General features: G+C 36.5%; 1 pseudogene; it reads left to right on the top strand.

The window, feature by feature from the left end:
- The window catches only part of LOC141495840 (acyl-coenzyme A amino acid N-acyltransferase 1-like), a 123,236-nt pseudogene extending 112,361 nt beyond the window's left edge, over positions 1-10,875 (top strand).
- Positions 10,876-24,158: the final 13,283 nt, after the last annotated feature.

Raw genomic sequence — 24,158 nt, forward strand, 5'->3', positions numbered from 1 at the left:
TGGAGAGGTTATGGAAGGATTGGGACATTGATTCATTGCTAGGGCAGTTTTGAAATAATCAAACTTTCCTGGGGAGAATATGGAACTATGCCCTTTAACCCAGCAATTCCAATTCTAGGTCTATATCCAGAAGAAATTATTAAAAAATGCAAAAGTCTTACATATTCCAAAATATTCATAGCAGCTGTTTTTGTAGTGGCAAAGAACTGGAAATTGAGGGAATGCCCATCGATTGAGGAATGACTGAACAAGTTATGGAATATTATTGTTCTATAAGAAACAATAAATAGTTGGACTCCAGAGAAGCATGGAATGAACTGCAGGATCTGATGCTGAGTGAAGGGAGTAGAACCCAGAGAATAATGTACACATTAGCAACATCATTGTGAGTTAGTCAAACCTGATGGACGAAGCTCCTCTCAGGAGGCCAGAGAGCTAGGACAACGGACTTAGACTGGCTATGAACATTGCTTTCCCCCTCCAGAGGAAGAGAAACAAACAAAACAAAACATAACCAAAAAGCCCCTTTAGAATATGATGAGCACTACATTCACTTTTTTAAAAAATATCTCTTACACATTTCTTCCCTTTAATCCTAATTCCTGATCCCCAAAATAACTAATTTATAAACATGTGTAACACAAATGTAAATGTATAATATTAATCTGACTGTTTACCACTGAAGGGAGGGAGTAGGGAAGGGAGGGTGGAAGGAAATTATGTAACTTAAAATAGGCATATGAATGAATGTTGAAAAAATTTCATAACATGTATTTGGAAAAATAAACTATCAATAAAAGAAAAGAGAAAAAAACACCCTCAGGGAGAACACTGACTGTGCATGTGAAAGGCCTAACTGGCATCCTTCAGTCAAAATTTAAGAGCAATTAACTGTAATGAAGTAGACTTTTATCATGGGAAAAAAAAGGACAGCAATAGATCTAGAAAAGTCTAATTACACTGGAATCCATGAATGTCCTCCTCCCCAGAGGTCAGTGGAGAGTTCATGAAGCCCATTAACTTGGAGGGGAAAAATTTACAGCTTCCTTTTTTAACAAACTCTTAACTGAAATTTAGTACTTTCTTCAAGTATGAATTAAAAATAAACACCTCATTATAAGAAGGGGATCATAGGATTTACCAGACTGGTAAAGAAGTCTCTGACAGAAAAAACCCCAAAACAACATTAAGAACCTTTGATCTAGGACATGTTCCAACAAAAACCAATATGATATTCATGAAACATAAGTTCATCTCCAAGGCAGCTGTAGAAATAAGAAGATTTCCTTATCAAAAAGGAGGCAGGGAGTTGGTATTCTCAGAATACATGATAGGATGAAATGTACAGAAATAAAATTTGGAACAAATATACTCACTTTACAAAGTAATAGATTTGTCTGACATAACTGAAAATGATTTATTTATGTCTATACAGAGCCTCGAGAGTGGCTAAGATCTAAGAGAGGAATCCAAAGGATGATACTCTTGGGATTTCAACCAAGAATATCTGAACAAAAAAGTGAACAAATGTTTAAATCATGTGGACATTTATATCAAAATGACAGTACTTCAGGTAGTAATTCAGGATCAGATCACTGACATCCAAATTTATTAGGGAGCTCATCTATATAGCAGCACTGTATATAAAACTTAGCATCTACTGGATACCTGTAAGATATGATAATTTACTTATCATAAAAGTATTATTAGCCATAAATGAACAGCCATAGAGATATACTCATATAATCTATGATGGTATACCTATGTATTCCTCTCCAAATATTATTGGGAATTCAACAAATAAATTATTGGAAGCAACACATAATTATGGATAGAATCACCCAGATGTAGCATTGATTCATAAAAATTTAATAACAATTATTTTTAATAATAGTATTTTATTACTTACAATTACATATAAAAAGTTTTCAGCATTTTTTGTACAATTTTGATTTCCAAATTTTCTCCCTTCCTTCTTTCCCTCCCTATTCCTTAAGCCAATATGCAATATGATATAGGTTATATATGTACAATTATGTTACACACATTTCTGTATTAGTTATGAATAATTATGATTTTTTATAAATATCACTCTAAATGGAATGAACAATTTTCAAGGTATACAAACTAGTAGAAGGAATAAAAGCCATGTGGGAACAGGATTAGGTTAGATCTCATCCTTGTTGCCTATCTCTAATAGTGTTGTCTAAAGATACGTTTAGCGAGTCTGTGGAAGATGAGCTTGTAACCCAATAATTTTATTCAATTATGAAAAAGCCATTTTATCCTCCTGCAAAGTTATCTACAGAATATTAAATATAAAAAAGTAGCAGGACAGCAACTTGTCCTCAGATGATTTCCATCTGAATTTCTCCACCCCTCCTAAAATAGACTAAAGCATTATAATAATAATGATGCTACTGCTATTATTAGCACCACTAATGATGATGATAACAACAGCAATGATCTCCTTACTGTCAGGTCAAATTTGCATTATAAGTAACCTTCCAATCTTTTAATCATTTTAAATAAGGATGCTAAATGGGTAGAAGAGAGGAATGCTATAGATGTAATGACCCTGATTTCTAGGAGACATTTGAAAAAGTATTTCATACTATTCTTGCAGAAAAGTTGGAATTATGTGGAGTAGATTATCAAGTAATAAAATGGGTTTTTAATTTCTTGTTAGACTACAATCTAAGACTCGTCTTTAATGTTTCAACAGCAGTGTCTAGTGGAGCTTGGCCCTATGTTATCTAGTATTTTTTTAAAATGACTTGGTTAAGGACATAGATAGGATACGTATAAAATTGACAGATGGCACCAAGCTTGGAGGGATAGCTAACACATTGGATGACAGAGCCAAATACAAAAGATTTGGAAGATAAGCCAGAGACTAGACTGGTATACAATAAGATGAAAGTCAAGAGAGATAGTCTTATATTTGAGTACAAAAATTGACTTACTTTGACAAGTACAATAGGGAAGAAGCATGGTTAGATAGCAATTTATCTGAAGAACATCTAGGGGTTTTGTCTTGTTTTGCAAGGCAATATGGTTAAGTGACTCACCCAAGGTCATACAGCCAGGTAATTATGAGTTGTCTGAGGCTACAATTGAACTCAGGTCTTCCTGACTCCAGGGCTAGTGCTCTGTCCATCGTGCTACCTAGTTGCCCCTATCTGAGGTTTTTATTAGAAGGAAGAAAGCATACATTTACTGACTGCCTCCTATGTCCCTGGCAATATACTAAGCAGTTGACAAATATTGTCTCAATGGACACTCCCAATAACCCTAGGAGGTTGGTGCTTTTGTTATCCCCATTTTACCACCAAGAAAATTGAGAGAGACCAAAGTAAAGCCACTTTAGGGAGGATATGTGGCCATATTTGAACTCAGGTCTTTCTGACTCTCCATCCTTTTAGCTCTTGGTACTATGACATCGACTAACTGCCTCTGCTATTCAAACACAATATGGATCAACAGTGTGATGTGGCATTCAAAAAAGCTAAGTTCTTGAACTACATTTAAGAGAAGCATATTTCAGAGCAGATGCTTCTCAGTTGGAGAATGCCCACCTAGATTGTGGTGTGTGAATACAATGGAATATGACTGTGCTCTAAGAAATGATATGTATGATGAATACAAAGAATTATGGAAAGATCTATATGAATTGATGCAGAGTGAAGTAAGCGGAGTCAAGAAAACAATATACACAGTAATTACAACAATGTCATTGGAAAGAGTGACACATTGAACAAAGCAGAAATAAATGTGACAAAATTATAAAAATCAGACATGACAAATGTAAAGAAATGAGAGGGTGCCCCCAATTTACCCCTTTCTGAGGGTAGATGGTTCTCAGGTGTTATACATGTTTTTGAACTTTTTTCCATGACCCAGTCAATTATAGTAACATGCTTACTACTCTAAACACATGCTATTAGACATAAGGAATGACTTCCTGGAAAGGAAAACGTAAGGGATACCTGGGATACTCTGATGATATAAAAGAATACCTGGGATACTCTATGATGATATAAAAACCAGAAAATATCATAAAAAAACTTATTTAAATAAAGAAGGGCATACTTTCCAGGAATTAGGAGGTGATAGTAGTCTGGACTTTGCTCCCACCAGATCTCATCCAGAATTCAGGTCTGGATTCTGCAGTTTCAAAAGGATGTTAACAATGGAGGATGGCAACTGGCCTGGGGAAAGGTCTTGATTCCATGTCATATGGCATAGGTTGAAAGAACCAAGAATGTTTAGCGTAGGGAACAGAAAATTCAGAGTAGTCCTAAAAATTTTGTTCAAATATTTGAAGGGCTGTCACATGAGTGATTAAATCTATTATGTTGAGGCCCCGGAGGACAGAACAAGAAGCAATGGGTGGAAGCTGAAAAGGGACAAATTATAACTGTCCCAAAGTGGAATGGGTTGTCTTGAGAGGTGGTCAGTTCCCCTCCTTGAAAATCTTTCTAGTTATCTGCTCTCTTAGACTGAGTATTCCTTTAAGTTATGGGTCAAATTAAATGGTTGCTGAGGGTTTCCTTCCAGTTCTCAAAAAATTTATGTTATTTTTAATTTATGGAATAAATAAGAATTTCCATAGCAAAGTATAATAAAAAGACAGTTGCTTATAAAACTACATTATCTCTTATGTACAATTCCCTATTCCTTTTAAATATAGAACAAAGTTTTCGTGTAAATTACTTTTTTCTTTTTTCTCCCTGCTTCCTCTCCCCCCCTTTCTCCCAGAGATGGCCACCATTAGTCACAAATCTACACACATAAGTAAATTTATTCTATATATTCTACTATTTAGCAGCATCTTTCTTCAAAAATGTCCATTATAGTTAATAGTCAAATAGCTTATTTGCCATTTACTTTAAAGTCCTATGTTTTTACATTGTAGTCTGCTTTTGCTTGGCAAATTATTTTCTTGTTCTCTTCATCATTGTTTCTTTATCCATTCTTTTTGTCTTAGGAGAAGACCCTTTTCCAGGGATGATTGATTTATTTGGTGACATTGGTGGCCTCATTGAATTTCAGGCCAGTCTCTTGGCCAGCCATGGCTTTGGTGTATTGGCCTTGGCATATTTTGCCTATGAAGACCTGCCTAGCAGTTTAGAGGAAATAGACCTGGAATAGTTTGAGAAAGCTGCCAATATGTTGATGCATCATCCAAAGGTATCTTTCACTTTCACAACTTTCAGACTGTTGTTTGAATCACTGATCTGAATTTGAATAGCAGGACATTTGTTGGATATCCACTGAGACAGAACTCCTCAGGAGTTGTTTCAGGAACCAAGTTTCAAGCTTTAAAGATTTTTTGGTCTGGTTCACTTAGTATTTATTTAGTCACCCTGAAGTGACCATGACTGAAATCATCTACCAATGCTACTCCAACTTAGGATTTCAAGATATGTAAACAGCTCCCTCCAGAGTTGGCCAGGCTGTGGGATATATCACATGATTGACACAAAGGACAATGTTGGTCTACTTATTCACACACAAAAAGATATAGAGTGAATGGACTCCATATTTCTCTTACTTGGAGAAATGAAGTTGAATGAATAATCATTTCCAGAAAGTTGACTCTGCATAGACCAGGCTTCTTAATTTTTGTATATCTATCTATTGAAATTTATAGGCAAGATAATTCTTTTTCCTATCCAATTTGAAGAACCTCTTCATCCTCTCAGGTTAAGAACACCTGGTATAGACAATAAGTTGGCCCACAGATGACCTGTGAATATCGGGGGGCAGTATTTTATATTGAGGTAGATAAAAGTAGACTAATGTCTTAACTAGTGGTGCTAGTCTGAAGTAGACCAGCTAAATTTTATTCAGTGAAAAGGAAGAGTTGAGTTGGGTATAATCTTTCTGGTTCAGTTGGTTCCATTTTGCAGGTCCACCACTTAGGGCTGGCTGTAATGCTGATGAGATAGTCTCCTTCTCCATGTCATGAAGTGGAGAGGGCCCAGACATGAAGTCACATAGTCAGCATCCTCCTCCCTTTCCATTGTGGTTTAGAGTGTATTTCAGTGGAGAAAAAATCACTGGACTTGAATCCAAGCCCTATCTTCATATCCTGCCTCTCCTTCATCACCTATCCTCTCTAGGCCTCATCTTACCTATTTGTAAAAGCGAGGAAATAGATCCAATGACCTCATTTAGTTCTAATTTTATGACCCTACGATGACCTCAGTAAGCACTGAGAATTCCTCATCTTTCACTTCTGTGCAGCACTGTCATCATCTAAAGATTTACTGTTTATGAGAGGCAAAGTAGTGTGCTAGCATGTTAGACTTGGAGTCTGGAAGATTGGTTCAAACCTTCCCTCTGATGCTTACTTGCATGTCATCTAACCTCCATATTCTTTAGGCAACCACCTAGCACTTAATGATTATGGGATCATAGATTTAAATCTGGAAGGGAAGGGGAAGAGAAGGCAATAAGGATTTATATAGTTTCTACTCTGAACCAGGTAAAATCCTAAACCTTTATAAGGCTCATCTCATGTGATCCTCACAACAGCTCAGTAAAGGAGATGCTCTTGTTATTCAGATTTTATAGTGATTTGCACATGGTCATAATCTAGGGAGATCTGAATCTGGATTTGAACTCAGGTCTTTCTGACTCAAAGCTATTTGTAGTGGAAGGCTGTAGACACCTTCCTGAGAAAGGGGTCTTAGAAACCATCTAGACTAATGTCCTCATTTTGCAGATTAAAGAAATTGATCCCCAGAGAGTTTAAATGATTTGTCCAAGGCCACATAGCAAATATCAGAGACAGGGTTTGAACCAGGCCCTTTGACTCCAAAGCCAATGTAAATTTGCTACTTGAGTTGCTAGAAGGGGTTCCTAAACCAGAGTCGCCTAATCAGCATGCATTTGTGCCTATATTCATACTATCTCAAAATCTTAGTACAGCATTCATCTTTAATAATTTAATATTGCTCTAAAGCTTTTGAAACACCTTATATAGTGGATTTCTCAGTCAATAATCATTTATTAAGATCCTATTTAGTTTAGGTGGTGGAGATTACAAAAATAAATAAACCATCACTGCTCTTGTGGAACTTACATTCTTTTGGGGAAGATATATATAAATACCTTAGTATTTACTTAGGAAATATGTAATAAATTTGATAACCAATATCCCTACCCAAAATGTTTGCCAATCATTCTTTCTAAAGGCCTAGAGCATCTGGAATTCTCTCAATAGATATTGCAAGCTTCTAAGCAAAGTTAAATTCAATTCACTTTAGTTTTTAAACTATAATGCCACATTGCACATGGTGTATGTGTGTGTGTGTGTGTGTGTGTATTATGTGTGAAGTGTATATTTATGACAAAGCATGGGATATAACTATGTAAATTCCCTATTACTATTTCTAACAGATTGGAGATAATTGCTAGTCTCAGAATGAATTCTGGGTGGGGGCAGGGTCAATTGTCTGGATATTCAAATGACCACTCCTGATTAGGATGGTTTATATCCATCCTTCTCCCAGATTTTGGGATAATCTTCATAAAAGATTGATATTCTAATTAGGTTCTCCCTTCTCTACCCTTTCATTCCTTTTTATGTCTTTCAGATCCACAAGACAGGGATTGGTGTCATCTCATTATGTAAAGGTGCAGAGATTGGACTGGCCATGGCAGTGCACCTGGAACAGGTTGCAGCCACCATCTGCATCAATGGGACCAACGCCATCCATGAGACCCAGTGCAAATACAGGGATCTTGTCATCAAACCAATCCCCCACCAGAAGGAGTACACCCAGATACATGTGTCAGGGGCAATAAATTTTCGTCACATTAAAGGAGACCCTCAAGCCGATGTCAACCAACAGAGTATCCTTCGTGTAGAAAAGGCACAAGGCCATATTCTTTTCATTGTGGGAGAGAAAGATGAATGTCTTAATAGCAAAGTTTATGCTGAGCAAGCCATGGAGCAGTTGAGGAGAAATGGGAAAAGCAATGGAACTCTGCTTTCCTACCCTGGAGCTGGGCACCTGATAGAGCCTCCCTATTCTCCACTGTGCTTTGCCTCATGGAACCCTTTCTTCTCAAGACCCCTTCTGTGGGGAGGTGATAGTGGCTACCATGCAGTGGCCCAGGAACACTCTTGGAAAGAGATCCAGAAATTCTTCAGATGCCACCTCACTCCTTCTAGTAGTAAACTCTGAAGGAAAAGATTCTAATGGGAAGAGAAGTCTTTTGGTATGAAGGAGGATGATAGAACAAATTTGTATAGAAAGACTCCACAGTCAGTGAAAGACCATATTTCTTTATTTAGTCCCCTCTCTTCTAGTCTACTTTCTTATCCAAGTTCCTTCAAATTTTCCCACAAAAGTTTTGTCTCTTTCCTTTCCTTCCAAATCATCTTCACTCAGAAAGTATTTTAACAGTACTGCCGAAGTGATCTGTGACACAATCAAACATAGAGTAGAAAGTCTGGAAGTCTGCAGATCTAAGGATAGATATGGGATGCCTTTGAACTTTTGCAAACACTTATTGCAAGCAGATGGCTATCGAGATGATCTTTTGCAGATTGTTTATTCCTCTTAGGATTTTCCCCTGAGTTCTTACTTCAGTTCCTTGCCTTTATTGACACTTTCTATATACTACTACTACATGCTCCTAAGCACCTCTCTCCACTCCCTCTGCCTCACCAACAAAAGACAAAGGATTTTCTTACTCCTTGTTACTCAGAGCTCTTTCAGTCCTTCTCGGTCCATCAGTCAGAAACATTTCCCCTTGAAGTCCACACGAACCACTTAGACCTCTATCTACGCATCTTCACTAGCATTACCAAAAGACCTCCAGAACATTGATGATTTCAGCAAGATTTGGAGCTTTGGCTCTCTTCTTGAAAAATCTTCCATGCTTAGCATGTTTATCAACTCTTCATAAACTTGAACCAACCCCTTTACTATTCTCTGTTCTCCAAGATTACCATCCCCCTTCTGTCTTTATTTATCTCCAAATACAGCCTGGATTATTTCAATATAGCTCTAATTAATACCTAATCTTTCTTGCAATTTTGATAGTCCCACTTGTCCTTCATGTCAATCTCCAATTCTAGGTTCATGTTCAATTTTGAGCTAGCCTCCCATTTTTTCTTATATTTTCAAGTATTGCTAAATAATATCAAAGAAGCATGCTGACTACATTAGATATCCCTAAAATGAACACTTTCTAAGTTCCATTGGACTCTCACTCTCCTTGCTCATCAATCCTTGAGTCTTTCTTCAAGTACCTATTGGAATTCCCACAATGGTTTTTCTAGTCCTTTCTACTCTGGCCTCTGTGCTATCACTTCCTACTTAACTAAGCTACCCAATGTGAGCTCTTTGAAGTTATCTCTTCTTGACCTTTAAATTTTTATTTTTACTTATTCTAATCTTTTCAATTTACTCAGGGAGTAAATTTCTCCTCTGTCTCAGTTTCTAATTTGTCAAATGAAAAGTTGGACTCCATGACCGTTGAGGTACCTTCTAGTTTTAGAAGTATGATCTTGTGACCTTACGTCCTCTCTTGCCAAGTGTCCTTATCTTTCTTGTTGTACTTGTGATCTCATTTTTGTCTATATTTTCTGAAATATTGTTCAACAAAATTAAACTCTATCTTCGGTTTGTTCTTTTTTGTTTGTTTGCACAGTAATGGGGTTAAGTGACTTGCCCCATGTCTCACAGGTAGAAAAATATTGTCTATGCTGTATTTGAGCTTATGTCCTCCAGAGTCTAGGGTCAGTGCTCTTTCAATTGCACCATCTACCTGCTTCCCTCCAGTTTGTTCTTTATGAGCTCCTTTCCTTCTGCCTGCAAACTTGAATCTTCCTTATCATTCCAAATCCGTTCTTTGATTCTCCAACACACTATAAAGTTAATCTCATTTCTTCTCTTTTCTTTTGCTGTCTAACTTTAAATAGAAGTCCATACTTAATGTGCAACCTCTACCTCATCAGGATCCATCACACTCCTCTCATTTTATTGAAACTCCTCTCCCAAAGGACCAGTGATCTGAATCAGTAAATCTGATAACTTTTTCCCTATCATTTTCCCACTTTGGATTCTATGCAATATTTGATAATGTTGATTGCCTCCTCCTCTTCCTCTCTTGGTTACTGTGACTACTGCTGTATCCTGGAAAGACAAATGTCAATCAGTCCTTATAACACGTCTATGTATATGTCTATGTGTGTTTGTACATGTGATGTTCTAGTTAAATAACAATAGCCAGCATCTATATAACACATTAAGGGGGGGGATGCTTCACAAATATCTTATTTATCTCCAAATACAACTTGGACTATTTCAATATAGCTCCAAATAATACCCTCTCTTTATTGCCCCTTTGAAATTCCCACTTTTTCCCTTTATGTCAGTCCCCAATTCTAGGTACATGTACAATGTTGTACTACCCTCCCATTTTTTTCTTAGAAGTTATATTCATTATTATTATTATTATTAATTATAAACCCCATTCCAGTGATGAAGAAACTGAGGCCTATAATTAATTTACTTGCTAATTAAGACTCTGAATCCAGATTTGAACTCAGGTCTTTCTGACTCTTCACACTTTCAGAATATCTCATTCTTTCTTCCTGGAGCACACAGTGTGTTCTTTTTTTTTGGCAAGGCCAAAGGGGTTAAGTGGCTTGCCCAAGGCCACACAGCTAGGTAATTATTAAGTGTCTGAGACCAGATTTGAACCCAGGTACTCCTGACTCCAAGGCTGGTGCTTTATCCACTACGCTACCTAACCACCTCTCCCAGTTTGTTCTCTGTGAGCTCCTTTCCTTCTGCCTGCAAACTTGAATCTTCCTTATCTTTCCAAATCCTTTCTTTGATTCTACAACACACTATAAAGTTAATTTCATTACTTCTCTTTTCTTTTCCTCTCTAACTTTAAATAGAAGTCCATATTTAACATGCAACCTCTACCTCATCATGATCCATTACACTCCTCTCATTTTATTGAAACTCCTCTCCCAAAGGACCAATGACTTGAATCAGTAAATCTAATAACTTTTTCCCTATCATTTTCCCACTTTGGATTCTATGCAATATTTGATAATGTGGATTGCTTCCTCTTCTTCCTCTCTTGGTTACTGTGACTACTGCTGTATCCTGGAAAGACAAACGTCAATCAGTCCTTATAACACGTCTATGTATATGTCTATAAGTGTTTGTATATGTGATGTTCTATTTAAATAACAATAGCCAGCATCTATATAACACATTAAAGGGGGGGGATGCTTCACAAATATCTTATTTATCTCCAAATACAACTTGGACTATTTCAATATAGCTCCAAATAATACCCTCTCTTTATTGCCCCTTTGAAATTCCAACTTATCCTTAATGTCAGTCCCCAATTCTAGGTCCATGTACAACATTGTACTACCCTTCCATTTTTTTTCTTAGAAGTTATATTTATCATTATTAATCATCAACCCCATTCTAGAGGTGAAGAAACTGAGGAGTATGATTAATTTATTGCTAATTAAGTGTCTGAATCCAGATCTGAACTCAGGTCTTTCTGACTCTTCTCACTTTCAGAATATCCCATTCTTTCTTCCTGGAGCACTCTTTTCTATCTGCTTATCAAACACCTCCTCGTCTTTTAGGGTACAGTTCTCAAATACCATGTCCTCCACCAAAAAGTAAATTTGCTGATCCCCTTCTCTATAATCTCTTAAGCATTTTCCTTTGACTACCATGGCATTAATCACACTGATTTATATTATTATTATTATTATTATTATTATTATTTTTATTATTATTATTATTATTATTATTATTATTCTGCAAGGTTTTACCTCCCCTGGTTAACCTATGAGACCATAAATCCCATGAGAACAGGAAGTTTGTCTTATAATTCTTTGTGTCCCTTATTCTTTAGCACATAGTAGGCATTTAATAAATATTTGTTGATTGAAGTAATGAAAAAATTGCAAAGTGATTATGATGTGGCATGTTAGAAGTTAGAGGTAGCCCTTATTTTAAATTAAGGAGTAATTATTTTATATAGAAATTTGTACATTGTGTTTGACAGATGACCAATAAATGAAGAAAAACCTTGGAATTTTTTCTTTCTTTTAGTCTATGAATGTAACAAATTTTCTGTTAAGCTTTTAGCTCTACTCATTGTTATTATAACATGACTCTTGGTCTTTGGTGTAATTGTAGTGTGAGGAATTTAAGGTTTTAACTTTTATGTGTCAGGAGAGGTCCTGAGACTTGAAATCTCAGAGTCCCTGTAATCCAATCAGAAAATCATATGTCAGCATTGGATGCAACCTTAGGGGCAAGCAAGTCCAATGCATGCCAAAAAAAAACAACCAAAAAGAAAAAAATTCTTCTACAACATACCTGGCAAGTGGTAGAAAGCTTTTTCTTGAAAATCTTCTTTGAAGGGAAATTCATTACCTCCCAGAAGAGCCCGTATCATTTTTGGAAAGCATCTCCATTTCAGGTGAAGCTTTCTTACTTTTAATCTCCACCCATCATTCCTAGTTCTGGTCTCTTAAGCCAAGCTGAACAAACTGCATCAGGAGGAGAGTGTCTTCTTATTTGATATACCAGTAACAGTCAGCCCATAAGCTTTCAGTAAGTATGCAATAGGACTATTTTGAGCATCAGAGACACAAAGATAAAGCATGGTTCCCTTCTATCCACTTCCACACTTCTATAAAGAAATATTTACACTTCATGTCATTCTCCTACTCAATAAACTCCAGTGGCTTCATATTGCCCACTGAATAAAACACAAAGCTACTATTTTGTGCCATTAAAGACCCTAAAACCTTGTCCCCAAACAAGTCCCAAGGTACCTTTCTAGTTTTGTCACTGATTACTCCTGTCCACATTCATTGCTGTTCAGCTGTTGAGGACCACAGGTGAGTGGGGCTCTGACCAAGATCTCTTGGTAGAAGGAGTATTGCTCTTTCCCTGGTTTGGTTCTCCATCCCAGGAAGCTTAAGAATTTACTTTCTAAACATACAATGTTACTGGAAGTTGAGTGGTTATGTGGTTATGACACACTTGATGTGCCAGTACATACAACAGGACCTGGGAACAAGGGAAGTGCTCAATGTTCTTAGGAGATTAGATAAAAAGGGACCTAGTGGTTTTTGCGATATATAAGCTTATGCATGGCTCAATAAATCAGACTCTCTTTTCCATCTTGTCATTGTCCCATCTTTTCATTTAGTAAACAGCCTTCAGTCATATAACTCTGTAACAATTTCCTTGCACTGCCACGGGTTGGCAAGGCACCCAACACTCTGGCGTCCAACATGGGGCACTGAGAGCACTGATAGCAGGATAAGTGGTGTGTCACATGACTGCCTTAGTTTTGCCTGAAGGTCATGATAAGGTAAGAGTAAGGCTTGCAAGATCCACTTTATGGTTACTTTCACTTTCCTCCCAAACAAGGTAGCAACAAACATGGGTCAAATCTAAGTTAAGCAACCCTGGGGAGAGACATATGAGAAAGTCCTTTTGAAATAAATGAAACACTAAGGAGTTCTAGTCACAAGAAATCAGATAAAAGAATTCTTAAATTTGATAGAGATCACATTCCCCTGGCTACTCAAGGAGAGAACTTTAAACCCAGAAAAATGGAAGGTAGTTGTGGAACAGCTTTCAGAATATTTTTTGTTAGAAGGATCTGACAATTTCCCTGTTCATTGTTTCCAATTATATAATATTATAAAACTATACCTAGCGGACCCTGCACATTATAGAGAAGTCTGTAGGTTAAATACAGGTTGAAGAAGGAGGAGGGGAGTCAAGAGAATTGGCCTTAGAGTCAGATAAAAAGGCCAAAAGAAAAGACACATGAGGTGGGAACAAAGTGACTGAGCTTATTTGTCCCACTGCTCCTCTATTGTCATGCTGCCCCTTTTACAGCAGCATGCAGCCCTCCATACTTCCATTGGAAAACCCAAGATGAAATAAAGAATAGATGCCCCTATGGGCAGATTTATTGATAAGTTTAGTGGTAAGTGTTTATGTGTGTTCATGTGTGTATTTAAACAGCAATTGGATGTTTTACATCTCTCCACTAGGCTTGAGAGTTGGAAAAATGTTCTATATTTTGAGATTTTGGTGCTGGCCAGGGTGTCCAACAATCTCACTTTGCTAAATTTGAAATCTTTTCACAAAAGAGTTGTTTCTGTGTTTGTGTTAGTGTCTAAACTCCTGTGTGTAATTCAGATCTGAAATAGTTACTGTTACTCAAGTTAAATGTTACTCTTTTTAATTTAGGTTATGCTTTTGAAGTTTATCAGATCTTTGGGCAATGTGCTTTGGCCATCTGGAAGACAATACTTACTCCTATACATAAGAAACAATCATTAGTGATAATTATACAAAACAGTTCAGGAAGTTTTACAGATTTTATTTCTTGGCTACTAAAAGCCATTGAGAGGTGTATAGGTACAGGCCCTGCATTAGACAAGATAAACAATTGTCTTTAGAGGAACTGCACAACTGATTATAAGCGTGCTTTTCTCACCTTTTCAAAAGATTCAGACATTGATGAATATGTTAGAAGGAGCAAGGATGTAGATTCTTAGACTTTTCAAGTAGCTGTGATGACTACACAAGACAAGAAAAGAGAAAATACAGAAAATGATTAAATATTGTTGACTTTTTCTTTTCCCCACTTCTTTAATATGATTCTGTGCTACCAGAATGTTTTCTCTGCCTCTTCCCCCTCTCTGCTGTTTGCCAGCTTACAGTTCTGGCTCTTATCTCTTAACCTTGAAGTTAAGTGAAATGGAATCTATTAACAAAAAAGGTCTAATTTATAATAGAATTATTTCATGAATACTTAGTACTATAAGTGTTAAAAAGTGAATTTTTTGCAGTTAAAAGAATCAGGAAAAATACAGTGTATATTACCAAATATGTTAATTAAAGAAACCATAGAAAGAAATGCTATCTTAATTTGAGAAAGTTTGGGATAGTAAATTCTAGATAGACAAGAGAATCAGGTACATTTTAAGATATATAATTTGGTCACAATGCCAGGAAAAGGGAAATTAAATAGTTAGTTTTTACTAGAATAATTTGGTAACATTATAGCTTCAAGAGTTTATAAGTATAGATTTTGATAATATTAGTTATTACCTAGATTAATGGAATTCTGGGGATCTAAAAACAGAAGAGCCCCCAGGAAATATTTTGGACCCCTCTCCCTCAGGAGGATTTATGTGGTCTATTCTATCTGAAGAAGAGGACATGGGATATTCTAATTAGGCTTTGAGAATTTTTTTTTTCAGTGGCTGCTTGCCTTCTCACTAGTTATACCAGTTAAAATCTAGAAGTGTTAAATATTAAAACCTTTGAATGGAAGATGTATTGTGAAAAGTGGAATCATGTAGAGGTATGTACTAATATCATACGAGCTAATAGAGAAGAATAAAGCGTTGCAAGGAAAAATGTAAAGGTATATAGTGACAACTGGGTTTTTTAAACCCCTTGTGAAGTATGGAAGTTGCTTAATGTAAATAGATAGAAGGACGTTTAATTTTGTATAGTAAAAGTGGATTTTGTAAATTTAGGAAAGTTATTTATAAATCTGTGTAAGCAGAGAAATGACAGAGATATGTGTTTAAATGATGTAATTGCATTAGAAAATTGCATTAGACTGTCACATTTTCAATATCTGGCAGTGAATTGATTGGAAAAGTGATAGACCCCATAAGATTAAAAGTTTGATATGAAAGCACTTGCTAAGTAAATGTTCATTGTTTCTTCAGTTGGGTAATTATATAATATGATATAACCTCTGTACAAAGTAATATGAAAATACATGTAATTGAATTAAGGAAAGCATAGAGATATTAAAACACTCATCCAAAAATAAAAGAAATGGGGGGGGGAGATAAGGGTATAACCCATACCCACAGATTGAATACTCTGAATTTTCTTTTATGTAATGTTTCAGGAGTTACACCGACTGAATAGTACATTGGAGTTAAAAAAACTAGGAGTAGAGAACAAGAAACAAACCTATGTATCAAAAAAAGAACCCCAAGGGTCCTGGGAACAAACATGTTATGTGGAAAAATCTGGCCAGTATTACCTGGCATGGGTCAGGAAAAGTAATAACCTAGGGGTGAGGATTTGTTTGTGTTTCCCTAGGTAATGGAGAACCATGGGTCACACAGAAAGCATTCTCCTGTACTGGGCACCCCAAGGTCTAGAATCTACAGTGGAGACAGAGAAGACAACTTGCAAGGAGTCATAGGAGTGACACACGAGTGACTGAACAAACCTGAAACTATGTTTGCTAGTCTTATCTATGACAATGATGACTAAGATGGCTCAGGGAACAGAGAAAACAAAAACCCATTGGGCTTATTGGATTAACCCTCTGTGGCTATCCCTAGTCATGTGGGAAGATCCCTCAGTACCAATAGTAATGATTGGCCCAAAGATGCTGGAGCCTGTATTTGGCCCCTCTTTAGAAAATATCAGTATAGCTGGCCATATTGGGTTCAATTATAAAAGTTTACCCACCAGTCCCCCAATATGGTTTTCCCCAGTTGGTTCGGGTCCTGATCCATGTATTCCCTTACTAAATGTAACTCATGTACTCCAGGCAGGACATACCTTTGAAACCTATGGCACCATTACTTTTAATCTGACTATGAACAGTCCTAACGCCATGTTCAGCAATCATACATCAACTAGTTGTCTATCACTGACACCTTATTCAAATATTACATTTTGGACATTGAAAAAATTGGTAACCCCCAGTAGCTGAATTCCATTCTACTTGTGCCCAGGAATGCAAGTTATGGCAAGAATTGAGTTATAATGCAAATGGCACAAACTCTACTATTTCTACACTCACTGGGACTTGGGTGGATGATGGGTCCATACGTGGGTGGGGTTAGATCAAACCCATATGGACTACACAAATCCACAAATATCAGTAGCATATCAAGAAAATATTCATTGCTACTGAAAAAATCAACCTTCTTTATGATTATATGGGACACGTACACACCAATGAAACAACAAAGAATAGTATCATGCCACGTCTCCCTAAGAATTATAGGTTCTTGGTAGGAAATGTCATCACCAAAAACAAACAATTAGGGAAACTTTGGGATGTCATATAAATGAATTGTGAAATTGTTCAGTGTATAAAGCTTTAGTTACTAGCAAACACATACTAACACAAACTCCTTTTACCCTCTTACCCATTAAACATTGGGTTGGTCTCAAGCTACATCCTTACTCAGCTAGTAAAAAGAGGAAGATGTAAAAGGTGCATTTTGTATATTATTCTTGGAGTTATTTCGCTTGCTTTGCTTTTAGCTTCTGCTACCTCAGTAGCAATATCAGTCACATCTTTGCAAGTGCGAACAAAAACTGTTGAATTTGTTATAGAATTGCAAAATGTATCTAAAGCATTACAGCAACATGATACAATTAACAGAGATCTCCTTGCATTGACAGTATGAAGAAAGGAGTTTTTGCAGAAGGGAATGAACTTGTTCTGTTAGAACATGGATTGAATATAAAATGTGATTTTATATATATATATATATATATATATATATATATATATATATATATATATATATATATATACTTGTGTTACCCAGTAATATATAACATGTCTGACTAATTTGGATAAAGTTATAAACAATTTGCTGGGAGCATTTGGAAATAGATCTGTAACTTTGGATATGCAAGCATTGGATAATATCATTGACCAAATTAATAATGCATCTTTAAATAACATGAATGTAGATGAAATTATTGAGAATCTCTGGAATTCCTTGAAAGAATTGACTCCTATGCATTGACTTCATATTCTTGTTTCACCTCTTATCCCTCTGATCATATTAGTACTCCTAGCCTTTTGCTTTGTTCCTCCATGTTGCCATCACTGGAGTCAGGCCATGAGCTCCATTGGAACAGAATTGCATGTCCTTAAGCTTCAACGAAAGAAAGCAGGAGATGTTGAGGACCACAGGTGAGTGGGTCTCTGACCATGATAGTTGAATAAACCCTCTCAGTGGAAAAAGTCTGCTCTTTGCTTGGTTAGGTTCTCCATCCCAGGAAGCTTAATAGGCACTTTCTACCATTCAATGTTCCTGAAAGATAAGCAGTTATGCAGTTATGATGCATATGCCCAAACATACAGCACAGCCTGGGAACAAAGGAAGTACTCAATATTCTCAGGGGCTTAGACAGAGAAGAGACTTTGTGGTTTTTGCAATATATAAATGTGTGCACAGCTCAATAAATCACACTCTCTTTTCCATCTTGTCGGAGTCCCATCTCTTTATTTATTAGATAGCCTTCAGTCATGTAACTGTAACTTTCCTTGCTCTGCCATGAATTCGCAGGGCCTCCAACATCCATCCACATTCATTGCTGTTCAGTCATGATAGCCTTCTTCCTGATCTTCATCTGTGGCATTCCAGTTCTGTGTTTTTGCACATGTTTTCTGCCATGCTCACAACACTCCCCACCTTACCTCCATCTCTTAGAATTCCTAGTTTCATTCAAGGCTCAGCTGAAGTAACATTTTCTGTATGTCTTCTTCTCTGATTCCTCTCCCCAATGTTTGTTCTTTTCCCAACAAATTTGACATATAATCATACATACATATGCATATAGATAGATAGATAGTTAGATATACACCTACATATGCATATATATGTGTATTCATATATATTTATATATTATAATTACCCATATATGTATGTGTTATCTATGTTGGCTAGACTAAACTTCTTGGGAGCAGGTACTGTTTTTGTTTCTTGATGGTGTTTACTGAGAATTTAATACAATAGGCATTCAGTAAAAATGCTTATTAATTGAAGGAGATAATCATTCTTTCCTGTTCAACTCTCCATTAACTTTGTTGCTTTTATACTATCTTATTCAATCCTTCATCTAAGTAAACTCTGAACATTAATTTGTTCCTTCTTTGTCCTAAACTTAATACCTAACCTATCACTTCCTTCCTTCCTTCCTTTCCTTTCTTCCTTCTTTCCTCTTCTTTCTCCTTTTCTTCCTTCCTTCCTCTCTCTCTCCCTTCCCCCTCTTCCTTCCTTTTCCTTCTTTCCTTCCTTCTTCACTTCTGCCTTCCTCTTTTCTTCCTTCCCTTCCTTCCCTCCCTCCCTTCTCCCTGTCTCTCTCTTCCTAGCCAAAGGGCTTTGGAAATGCAAAAATGGATTAAAAATCTCTATTTTAGGGGTGGCTAGGTGGCACAGTGGATAGAATGCTGGCCCTGGAGTCAGGAGCACCTGAGTTCAAATCTGGCCTCAGACTCTTAATAATTACCTAGCTATGTGGCCTTGGGCAAGCCACTTAACCTCATTTGCCTTGCAAAAAAAATACCTAGAAAAAAAATCGCCATTTTAGTCTAACCATCTCATTTTACAGATGATGGAAACTGTTTCAGTAAAATGGTTATGCTTTCAGGGAAGATTCCCTCCTATTTGCAAGCCTGGTCAAGTCTTTGTGCCCTGAATGGAACTTTTTAAAATGTTGCTGTTGTGGTGATTAGGATTTTGAATGAAAGGATTTGGGAAACATTATCCCCAAAGTTTATTGTCTTCATTTGTCTTTCAATCACTATTCTCAAAATCACTTTTCCACTGCCTTTTTCTGCTCTTTCTTTCCTTTGTCCAGGGCTGTGCTTGCCAACCAGGGATGGGGAACCTCCCATCTGTGGTGCTGCCAAGACAACCTCAGGCAGGACTCAAAATTCAAAAAAAAAATCTATTTTTTAGGGATAAATTAATTGTTTGACCAAATATAGCCCATAAATAATGTTATAAATATCTAAATGACCCTTGGCAGAAAAAAGGTTCCCTGCCCCTGAAATGTTTAACAACTTCCCTCCCCCACCCCATGTATACAATGCATATTTTTTAAAGATTAATCTGCATCACGAGTATTTTCTTCACCCCCTTTCTTAAGTCTAGACAACCAATCTCCAAAACAAATCAGTCCTAAGGTTTTCAGAGTTTTCCATCTTCCAAGGTATCAATGATCACAGTGAAAATTCACAAGCTGATCCGAACTGGCTCAGCAAGCCCCTACCTTTAACCCTCATTTCTCCTTTGTTAGAAACTTCCTAACCATCTGAAAGAAGGGGTAGTGGAACCTCTCTGAAATTAAGTAGGCTTGTCCTTGGATGATAAAATATCTGTTTTGAGACTATAATTGAAGCTTGGTTGGATCTGCCAGTTTGTTTTAAGTCTGCATACTCTTTGGCTGAATGACATCACTTTTATTTAAACAAAAAATAAAACAAAAGACAAAATATTTTCACGTTCCCATCTTAAAATTTTGGAGGTTAGTACCATATTTATTTGTGATCAACTATTTCCACGGGATTCTGGGAAATTGAAAGGTTGGATTAGACGATCACTGAAGTCTCCCCAGCATTACATCTATGATTCTTTGGACACAAATTTCATAGAAGTTATATAATCAATCATTAGCTGGGAATAATTGACCCACAGTAGTCTTTTAAAATTATTTCAAAGGGGGCCATTTTAAATGCAAGCTTTGGATGAGAACCTGGAGAAAGGGAAAGTGCATTAGACAGACCAATCCCTTCCCCTGGCCCCTTAAGAGCAAAGTGGTCTTGGCTTAGTTTCTTTCCTTGGAGTCCTATTTCCCTATTATACAATGTGCATAATACAATGGCCTCACCTGTTCCCACAGTTTCTGTAAGGATCAAATGAGGTAAGGTATCTATTTTTTACTTCCCATGTGACACTGGAATAATAACTCAACTTCTATGGGCTTTGTTTTCTTCAGCTATAATGAAGGTAGAAGGGGGAAGATAAAGGCACTAGCACTAGACTCTCTTGATGATTTTACAAATATCTCATCTGAACCTTACAACTTTGGTAGTGTTTTTATTATCCCTAATTTGCAGTTGAGGAATCAGAAATTAAAGTGATTTAGCCAAGGTCACCCAGTTTATAAGGGTCTGAGGTTAGATTTGAATTCATTTTCCTGACTACAGGCTCAGTGTTCAATCCAATGTATTACTAGTTGCCATATAAAATGAAGTGTTGGATTCCCCTAGTCTGGACATTCTTCTTTTCTTAATGGTACCTTGTATGGCATTCATTTTTTTTGCCATATCACATGGTATGATAGAGAGCCAGCCTTAGAATAAGGAAGCCCTGAATGTCCATAGGGAAATTACTTAACATCTCAGTGTCCTAAGAAATGTGGTGCATTGAATGAAAGTGCATGTTTCATTGAGATTCAGAAGATCTGGGTTCAAATTCCACCTCACTAACTATATGACTTTGGAGAAATGCCTTATTTTTTCCTGACTTCAGTTTTTCTTACCCTCAAAGAATGATTGAAGGGGTCAGACTAGATGACCTTTGAGGTCCTTACCAGTTCCAGATGCACCTAAGTTTAGAAATTACTGAAGATTTGTTCATCAGTAGAGTATCCCAATTGCAAGTGTCCTCCACTAATGAAACCCTAGACCCTGACCTCTCCCACCAAAAAAAAGGCAAAAAACAATAATCTTTGTCACTGATATAGTGCTTTAAAATTTTCAAAGCACTTTATATATATATGTATATATATATATATATATATATATACACACACACATATATATATATATATATCATCTGTACATAGGCATATTAGGCATATATATGTGTGTATATATATATATATGTGTACACACACACACACACACACATATATATATATATATATATATATATATATATATATATATATATCCAGTATACAGGTAAGAAACTATGGGTAAAAAAAAATAAGGGTATCTGAAGAAAAACTTAAACTCAGGTCTTCCTGACTCCAAGGCCAACACCTAACTGTTATCTGGTTATCCACATATGTGAATCTATGTGGGTATGTGTATCTACATATCTATATTCAGGACCAGGCAAATTTGAGAATAAGAGTTTAAGTAAAGGGGAGGCAATAAGCAGTTTTATCACATCTACTATATGTCAGACTTTCTCATTTGGCCCTCACAAAAATTCTGTGAGAAAGATGCTATCATTATCCTCATTTTACAGTTGAGGAAACTGAGGCAAAGGGCAGTTGCCCAGAATCACACAGCTAGAAAGTGTTCTGAGTGTCATTGCACCCGTAAAGGATGACATATGTAGAAGGTGTCATTGTTACCACATACTGGAAGAACGTTTATCCCCATTGTTTTAGATGATCCAGGTAATTGATAAATTTTGACTGAACTGTTCCATTGCCCCAGTCAGATCTGTAGAAGGTCATTGTTAGGTTGATTCCCAAGCTGTGACAATAAACAAATGATTTGTCAGGGCTTCCTGAATCCAGATCCAGTTCTTTATTCACTGTGAAACTGGAAGAACAGCAAATGACTTCCTGGAGAACCAAGAAGAATATAAAGGTAGGATATACCAATATCAGTATTACAATACACACTGAATTAGGCACCAGACCATATTATCCGGTCACCTAATAAATTTGCTATTTCCCCCAATTCTCTTCTACTTCATCTCTAGCATGAAATGTATATACATTCACTGATCCATAACTAGAGTCGCCTACGGCCACTCAGAGACATCCACTCACGCTGACAGAAAGATGTTTACATTCATCCATGGGCAAGGATACACATAGGCACACTCACACACCTATATGCATACATTTATTCATCTATAACATGAACACACACACTATATATTTATGCCTTGGTGTATATGCATACATACATAACATATATATGTATATATATATATATATATATATATATATATATATATAATATGTGTGTGTGTGTGTGTGTGTGTGTGTGTGTGTGTGTATGAACATACTCCCCATCTAACTTGTTTCTGGTACAAAAGCCCAGCCTAAAAGTAATCTGTACCTCTTTAGTTTAGCACAGGTGAAGTCTCCATGGTTGAACCTAGGGTTGATTCACAAACCCATTGATGTCCAGGGAGGAGGCATCATCTGTTCCTGCTAAATTATACTAGTTAATCAGTGAAAGTAGAAAAAAAAGACATGAGCCAGAGTATTTTTTTGCGGGGGGAATAATTTTTTTTCATCTCTTTAGAAAAATATGTACAAAAAAGCTGACAACCAACATGGAGGTGTCAGGTAAAACCTTCAAGAGTTATGGATGAGTGATTCCTTATCTCAAAGGATACAGTTTAGTTATCAGTATGCTAGAAAAATGGGAAGGAGTGAAAAATTCTAGAATGATTAAAAGTCACAAAGTGAAACCGTTGCTCATGTTCCATTTGTTGTCAATGATCTTCTTCCCTTTAAAATAATGCTGTGAAAACTGGAAAATATTCATTTTTCATATAAAGTCCATACAATATGATTTACAGAACTGGCATTGAAGAGGAGGCTTGGTGCTGATTATTCAGGAGTTCATGGGAGGGTGTTAAATGCAGGGTCCTCCTAGAAGATGCTGCTGTAGAAAAGTTTTCTCACTTTCTGAGCTGTTGAAGAAGGAATCCTCTAACAGTATATGAGAGAATCTAGGATTCTCAGCAAAGGACTTGGGATATCCCAAAGACTCCACTGAAAATAGGAGATATGATATTTTTACCACAGCCAGGTCAGTCAGATGGCAGGTGCTTTAGAAGGTCAGAATCGGTGCACCTTCCCAAGTGACACCCTTTTATTTTTGATCTCTGGTTTTTCATTAACTATCATGGGCCTCCCTGCAAACTCAGAAAACATGATATACTTCTCATGGAGCAAAAGCAGCTAATGCAGTAAAAGGAAGGTAAAAATGAGTTATTAGTGGAAACTTATTTCAGTGTCTATAAAACTGAGAAAAATAGGCCTGTGTACAAATATCACAAAACAACATCAACGATTAAATAATTGTGTTTCCTCAGTGAACACTTGAACAAGGGAAAAAATGTTGATTTTTAAAAATCTGGCATAAACTTGTTAAAGAGACAAAAAAAAATTAGGGTTAGCTATATCACTTCCTCATACAAAAAATGTATAAAGCATCAGGTTCTAACTAGTCATAACATAATACTTGTCTTCATAGTCTGATATTTAGTAACTTTCTCTTGGAGTAGTGAACTGGAGGGTAATTAAAAAAAACCCCAGCTTCTGGTGTCATCATCTACC

The sequence above is a fragment of the Macrotis lagotis genome, chromosome 8 (assembly GCF_037893015.1).
Source record: "Macrotis lagotis isolate mMagLag1 chromosome 8, bilby.v1.9.chrom.fasta, whole genome shotgun sequence".
In the NCBI taxonomy this organism is placed as follows: domain Eukaryota; kingdom Metazoa; phylum Chordata; class Mammalia; order Peramelemorphia; family Peramelidae; genus Macrotis; species Macrotis lagotis.